At 36.5% G+C, this 8,661-nt stretch overlaps 1 pseudogene; it reads right to left on the bottom strand.

Annotated features, from left to right (window-relative positions):
• Nucleotides 1-8,171: 8,171 nt before the first annotated feature.
• Nucleotides 8,172-8,260, bottom strand: LOC111819552 (uncharacterized; annotated as a pseudogene).
• Between the last annotated feature and the right edge of the window lie 401 nt (nucleotides 8,261-8,661).

The following is an 8,661-nucleotide window of genomic DNA, read 5'->3' on the forward strand; positions in this document are numbered from 1 at the left end:
CAACTCTGTTTCAGGAAAAATCAAAAAAAGAATGAAGAAAATTGAAGAAACCCTGAGAATTATGTGGGATACAATCAAAAGCAAAAATTTTCGAGTGATCAGAGTTCCAGAACAGGGAGAGAAAACAGAAAATACAGAGAGGATCATTGAAGAACTGCTGACAGAAAACTTCCCCAATATCATGAAAGATGAAAAGCTGACCATCCAAGGAGCTCAACAAACCCCATATAAGATAGACCCCAAAAGAAAATCACCAAGGTATAACATAATCACACTTGCCAAAAACAAAGACAAACAAAGAATCCTGAGAGCAGCTCAAGAAAAACAAAAAGTCACACAGAAAGTAGAAACAATAAGACTAAGCTCTAATTATTCAGCAGAAACCATGCGGACAAGAAGGCAATGGACCAACATATATAAAACTGTGAAAGAAAAAAATTGCCAGCCAAGAATAAAATATTCTGCAAAACTCTCCTTCAAATATGATGGTGAAATTAGGACATTTCCAAATAAACAGAAATTAAGGGACTATGTAAAAACCAAACCAAACTTAAAAGAATTATTAAAGGGAGTCCTTCAATCTGAGAACAAACAACATTAGATCACAGGCTGAATCTAGGATGCAGGATCATACCAGCCAGATACCAACCTAGGAAATGAACTCTCAAAGACTATCCAAAACCAAAAGAATTACAACAGGGGACCAGAGAGGTTAATCTACAATTGAAAATAACATCAAAACAATAAAAGAGAGAATAAATGGTGTAGGCATAGAACCATTTAATGGAGAGGAAGGCAAAGCGATACCAAGTAATAACAGACTGGTTCAAACCAAGGAAGATAAGGGTAAATTTCAAGATAACCACAAAGAAAGTTAACAAATCTAGTCAACAAAATAAAGAAGAAAAACATAAAGTCTTAGTAAAAACAAAACCTACAAAAACAAAAGAAATGAAAAAAAAAATCCACAAGCAAAAGGAAATCAGCACAGGAGGGTAAGAGGAACAAAGAAAACATCAGCACCACAAAATGACAGCAATAAACTCACACTTATCAATAATTATGTTGAACTTAAATGGCCTAAATGTACCCATAAAGAGACAGAGAGTGACAGAATGGATAAAAAAAACAGGATCTATCAGTATGCTGTCTACAAGAGACACACCTTAGAAACAAAGACATAAATTTATTAAAAATCAAAGGATGGAAAAAATATATCAAGCAAACAGCTACAAAAAAGAGCAGAAGTGGCAATACTAAATCTCAGATAAGATGGACTTTTAAACAAAATTCACCATAAAACACAAAGAAGGACACTATATAATGATTAATGGGACAATCCATCATGAAGACATAACCATAATAAACATTTATGCACCCAATGACACAGCTCCAAAAGACATAAAACAAAGTCTAACAGCACTGAAAAGAGAAACTGACAGTTCCACAGTAATGGAAAGAAAGTTCAACACACCACTCTCGGTAAAAGACAGAATATCTAGAAAGAAATTCAACAAAGATAAAAAATATCTAAGGGCACAATAAGCCAACTTGACCTCATAGATATATATAGAACACTTCACCCAACAGCTGCAAAGTACACATTCTTTTCCAATGCACATGGAATTTGTTGCAGAATAGACCACATCTTAGGCCACAGAGCAACCCTCAACAAGATCCAAAATGCTAAGATAATATAAAGTATCTTCTCTGACCACAATGCCATCAAGGTAGAAATTAACAACAGAAAGAGCAAGGAAAAAAATCAATTACATGGAAACTGAATAACACCCTGCTTTCAAACCACTGGGTAATAGAAGAAATCAGAGATGTAATAAGAAAAATTCATGGAATTAAATGAAAATGAAAACACATCATACCAAAACCTTTGGGACACAGCAAAGGCAGTCCTCAGAGGACAATTTATAGCAATAGATGCACACATCAAAAAAGAAGAAAGGGACAAAATCAAAACATTAAATATACAACTCAAACAAATAGAGAACAGCAAAAAAAAAAAAAAAAGCCCACAGCCACCAGAAGAAAGGAAATAATAAAGATCAGAGCAGAAATAAATGAAATAGAGAATAGAAAAACAATAGAAAGAAACAAAACCAAAAGTTGGTTCTTTGAAAGAATCAACAAAATCGACAAACCACTGGCCAGACTGACAAAAGAAAAACAGGAGAGGATGCAAATAACCCAAATAAGAAATGAGAGGGGACATTTCAACTGACCCAACTGAAATAAAAAGGATCATAAAAGAGTCTTATGAAAAAACTATACTCCAACAAATTTGAAAATCTAGAGGAAATGTATAAATTTCTAGAAACACTCTTCCTACCTAAAGTAACACAAAATGATGTTGAAAATCTGAACAGATCCATAACAAGAGAAGAGATTGAAAAGGTAATAAAAAAAACTTCAAACAAAAAAAACCGTGGCCCAGATGGTTCACTGGAGAATTTTACCACTCCAAACATTCAGAGAAGAGCTTATACTGGTACTACTCAAACTATTTCAGAACATAGAAAAGGAAGCAACACTTCAAATTCATTCCATGAAGCCAGCATAACCCTGATACCAAATCCAGGCAAAGACGCCACAAAAAAAGAAAATTACAGACCAATATCTCTCATGAGTATAGCTGCAAAAATTCTCAACAAAATTCTAGCCAATAGAATTCAGCATCATGTAAAAAAAAAAAAAATACACCACGACCAAGTAGGATTCATTCCAGGTATGCAAGGATGGTTCAACATTAGAAAATCAATCAATGTAATCCTCCACATAAAGGAAAGAAAAGAATCACATGATCTTTTAAATTGATGCAGAAAAGGCATTTCACAAAGTCCAACACCCATTTATGATAAGAACTCTCAGTAAAATAGGTATAGAAGGGAAGTTTCTCAACATAATAAACGACATCTATGCAAAACCAATGGCCAACATCATTCTTAATGGAGAGAGCCTGAAAACGTTCCTCCTGAGAATAGAAACAAGACAAGGATGCCCTTTATCACCACTCATATTTAACATTATGCTTGGAGTCCTAGCTACAACAGTAAGGCAAGAAAAAGAAATAAACAGCATCCAAATTGGTAATGAAGAAGTTAAACTGTCCTTGTTTGTGGGTGATATTATACTATACATAGAAAACCGTAAAGACACCATGAGAAAACTACTGGAACTAACAGAAAGATTCAGCAGAGTAGCAGGATACAAGACAAATGTACAGAAATCAGTTGGATTCCAATACACCAATAAAGAGAATGATGGAAAGGAAATCAAGAAAACAATATCATTTATAATAGCCCCTAAAAAAATAAAATACTTAGGAATAAATCTAAGCAGAGATGTAAAAGACCTATGCAAAGAAAACTACAAAACACTACTGCAAGAAACTCAAAGGGATCTACAAAAATGGAAAAATATACCATGCTTATGGATAGGTAGACTCAACATTGTGAAAATGACAATTCTACCCAAAGCAATTTACAAATACAATGCAATACTGATCCAAATATCAATAACATTCTTTAAAGAGATTTAAAAACTAATTAACGTTATATGGAAAGGGAAGAAGCACCAGATAAGTAAAGCACTATTAAAGAAGAAGAATAAAGTAGGAGGACTAGCTGACCTCAGAACCTACTGTAGAGATACAGTAGTCAAAACTGCCTGGTACTGGTACAACAACAGATACATTGACCAATGGAACAGAATTGAGAACCCAGATGTAAACCCATCCTCCTGTGGTCACCTGATCTTCAACAATGGCCCGAAGTCCATCAAATGGGGAAAAGACAGTCTTTTTAACACATGGTGCTGGCAAAACTGAATGTCCATCTGCAAAAAATGAAACACGACCCATACTGCATGCCGTATACCAAAACTAATTCAAAATGGATCAAAGGCCTAAATACAAAGCCAGAAACTATAAAGTTCATAGAAGAAAAAATAGGATCAATGCTAGCAGCCCTAATACATGGCATTAACAGGATACAAACCATAACCAACAACATACAAACTTCAGAAGATAAGCTACATAACGGGGATCTTCTAAAAATTTAACACTTATGCTCATCAAAAGACTTTACGAAAAGAGTAAAAAGAGAAGCTACAGACTGGGGAAAAAATTTTGGACATTACTATTCAAAGTTCTAATCTCTAAAATCTACAAGAAAATCCAACACCTATACAACAAAAAGACAAATAAACCAATTAAAACATGGGCAAAGGAAATGAACAGACACTTCATCAAAGAAGACATTCAAGCCGGAGACAGATACATGAGGAAATGCTCGCCATCACTAGCCAGCAGAGAAATGTAAATTAAAACCACAATGAGCTACCATCTCACGCCGGCATTACTGGCACGAATCAAAAAAACTGGAAATAACAAATGTTGCAGAGGCTGTGGGGAGATCGGAACTCTTATGCACTGCTGGGGGGAATGCAAAATGATACAACCAGTTTGGAAAGTAATATGGTCCTTCCTTAGAATGCTAGAAATAAAAATACCATATGATCCAGCAATCCTACTCCTAGGAATCAGAGCCATCACATGAATAGGCATATGCACACCCATGTTCAGTGCAATATTGTTCACAATAGCAAAAAGATGGAAACAACCTAGATGCCCATCAACAGATGAACGGATAAACAAACTATGGTACATACACACAATGGAGTACTATGCAACAATAAAGAACAATGATGAATCTGTGAAGCATCTTATAACATGGATGAAACTGGAGGAGAACATGTGTTGTAAACCTACCTCTATGATGTTAATGAGGCAGGATTTGAGGCAGGATTAGAGGCAGTTATGTTAATGAGGCAGAATTCAATCTACAAGATTAGTTTGTGTCTTAAATCAATCTCTTTTGAGATATAAAAGATAGAAGCGAGCAAAGAGACGGGGAATCTCATACCACCAAGAAACAAGAGCCAGGAGAATAGTGCATCCTTTGGACCTGGGATCCCTGCTCTGAGAAGCTCCTCGACCTGGGAAGATTGATGACAAGGACCTTCCTCCAGAGCAGACAGAGAGAGAACACCTTCCCCTGGAGCTGGCACCCTGATTTGGACTTCTAGCCTCCTAGACTGTTAGGGAATAAACTTCTGTTTGTTAAAGCCTTGTGGTATTTCTGTTATAGCAGCACTGGATAACTAAGAGAAGATTTGATTGCTATTAACACTCTTGACCTACAGATACATATAGAATACTGCTCCCAATAACTGTAGAACATAAATAATTTCCAAGTAGACATGCAACATTTTTTAATTAATGCATATTGAAAACTAAAACTACTCAAGAAATTTCAAAGGATTGAAATTCTATAAACTCTTTAACCACAATAAAATTAAATTATATAATATTCAAAAAATAACTAGAAATCTCCCATGATGAAGGTACTGGTGGTTCAGTGACAGAATTCTTGCCTCCCATGTGGGAGAGACGGGTTCTATTCTTGGCCAATGCTCCTCAGCATAGCCACCACTTGTCTGTCAGTGAAGGCTTGCATGTTGCTATGAGGCTCAACAGGTTTCAGCAGAGCTTCCAGACTAAGATGGACTAGGAAGAAAGGCTTGGTGATCTATTTTCAAAAAATCAGCCAGTGAAAACTCTATGGATAATAACAGTCCTATGTGCAACTGATCGTGGCAATGGCGCAGGACTGGGCAGTATGTCATTTCTTTGTGCATGGTTGCCATGAGTCAGTGGTGGACTAGACAGCAGCTAACAATAACAGAGGTCTTCCATATATTTAAGATTAAGAAATGAGCTAAATAATACACAAGTCAAAGACAAAATTATAATGGAAAGTAGAAAATATTTTGAATTCAATTATAATAAAAATACTGCATAACAAACCATAAGTAACAATGCACAAGCACCAGAAGCTCCTAAAAATCAAACACTTAAGCTCATCGAAAGACTTCACCAAAACAGTCAAAAGACAACCTACAGACTGGGAAAAAATTTTTGGCTACGACAAATCCGATTAGCATCTAATCTCTAAAACCTACAAGATACTGGAAAACCTCAACAACAAAAAGACAAATGAACCAATTAAAAACGGGCAAAGGATATGAACAGCCCCTTTGCCAAAGAAAACATTCAGGCGGCTAACAGACACATGAAGAAATGCTCACAATCTTTAGCCATTAGAGAAATGCAGATCAAAACTACAATGAGATACCATCTCTCCCCACCAAGGCTAGCATTAATCAAAAAAACACACAATAATAAATGCTGGAGAGGTTGGGGAGAGACTGGAACACTTACGCACTGCTGGCGGAACATAAAATGGTACAACCACTTTGGAAATCGATTTGGCACCTCCTTAAAAAGCTAGAAATAGAAGTACCATAAGATCCAGCAATCCTGCTCCTTGGAATATATCCTAGAGAAATCAGAAGCATCACACAAATAGATATATGCACACCCATGTTCATTGCAGCACTATTCATGATAGCAAAAAGATGGAAACAACCTAGGTGTCCATCAGTGGACAAATGGATAAACAAATCATGGTATATTCACACAATGGAATACTATGCAATGATAAAGAACAACGGTGAATCAGTGAAACATAACATGGAGGAATCTGGAGGGCATTATGCTGAGTGAATTTAGTCAGTCACAGAAGGACAAATATTGGGTAATACCACTATTATAAGAGCTCAAGAAAAGGTTTAAAAACAGAAGAAAACATTCTTTTAGGGTTACTAGTGTGGGGAGAGAGCGACAGGGTTATTCACTAATTAGATAGTAGACAAGAATTATCTTAGGTGAAGGGAAGGACAGCACACACTACAGGGGAAGTCAGCACAACTGGACTAAATCAAAGCTAAGAAGTTTCTGGAACATACCTAAACACTTTGAGGGACACAGTAGCAGGGGCAGGGGTCTGGGGACCATATTTTCAGGGGACATATAGGTCAATTGGCATAACAAAGTTTATTAAGAAAATGTTCTGCATCCTACTTTGGGGAGTGGTGTCTGGGGTCTTAAAAGCTAGCAAGCAGCCGTCTAAGATGCATCAATTGGTCCCAACCACCTGGAGTAAAGAAGAATGAAGAACACCAAAGGCACAAGAAAAGTAGCCCAAGAGACAGAAAGGGCCATATAGGTAAGAGACTGCATCAACCTGAGACCAGAAAAACTAGATGGTGCCTGGATACCGCCCATGACCGCCCCGACAGGGAACACAACAGAGAGTCCCTGATGGAGCAGGAGAAAGGTGGGGTATGGAACTCAAATTCTAGTAAAAAGACCAGACTTAATGGTCTGACTGAGACTGGAGGAACCCCAGAAAGCATGGCCCCTGGACTCTCTGTCAACCCAGAACTAAAACAATTCCCAAGGCCAACTCTTCAGACAAAGATTAGACCGGACTGTGGGACAGAAAATGATACTCGTGAAGAGTTTGCTTCTTAGCTCAAGTAGACACATGATACTAAATGGGTACTTTCTCCCTGGAGGTGAGATGAGAAGGCAGAGAGGGTTAGGAGCTGGTTGAATGGACACGGGAGATCAGGGGTTGAAAGGAGGAGTGCGCTGTCACAGTATAGGGAGAACAATTAGGGTCACATAGCAATGTATGTATAAATTTTTGTATGAGAGACTAACTTGAATTGCAAACTTGCACTTAAACTACAACAAGAAAAAATACTGCGTAACAAAAAGTAGGATGTAGGTAAAATTGTACTTTAAAACGTTTATAGGCTTAAATATATATAATGGAAAAGAGGAAAGGCTGAAAATTAAAAAACTAAAAATTATCTCAAGAGCAAAGAAAAGAACAACGTAATAAACCTAAGGAAAATAGAGGGAAGAAAATATTTCAAACATCAGAATTTATAAATAACAAAGATAAAATAGGAGACTCTATACAGCCAAACTGACAATCATCAGGCAAGATTGTTCAAGGAAAAATCTGATTGATGAATTCAAAATTGTGAGTAAAGATGATTTAAGCTATATATCAACAATAACAACAAAAAACCTATTGCCATTGAGTCAATTCTGATTCATAGCAACAGTATAGGAACAGAGTAGAACTATCCCATAGGGTTTCCAAGGAGCAGCTGGTGGATTTGAACTGCCGACCTGTTGGTTAGCAGCTAACCTCTTAACCACTGCTCCACCGGGGCTCTAAAAAAATATGGAACACTTCAGGAATTTATGTGTCATGCTCATCTTCTTGTATCTTTCCAATTTTAGTATACGTGCTGCCGAAATGAGCACCAAAGCTATATATCTGTATATATATATATATATGTATATATATTTTTTTTCTTTAGCTATATATGAATTTCAATAGGGACTGCCTCATACTCCAAAGGAATAAAGCTCTTGATATTCATGCTGCCACTTTATGGAGAAAAGATTGATTATCCTTCTCTTGACTCTGCTAAATTATAGAAATAAGTTAATAAAAATTGTCCTCTGAAATTCAAATTAGAAAACCAATACCAATTATATTAGAGTAGAAGTATACATCGCCGTTAAGAGATTGAAGAGTTCTCTGTCCTAGAAATGTTGAACTTAACTAGATTGAAGATGGCAACATACTTTAAGGAAGACTTTGGAACAGAAGATGGCTTAATCAGTCACGGAACCCCTGGAAAAAAAATATCCCAGGAGCA

This window comes from Trichechus manatus, unplaced genomic scaffold, assembly GCF_000243295.1.
Source record: "Trichechus manatus latirostris isolate Lorelei unplaced genomic scaffold, TriManLat1.0 scaffold00011, whole genome shotgun sequence".
NCBI lineage: Eukaryota > Metazoa > Chordata > Mammalia > Sirenia > Trichechidae > Trichechus > Trichechus manatus.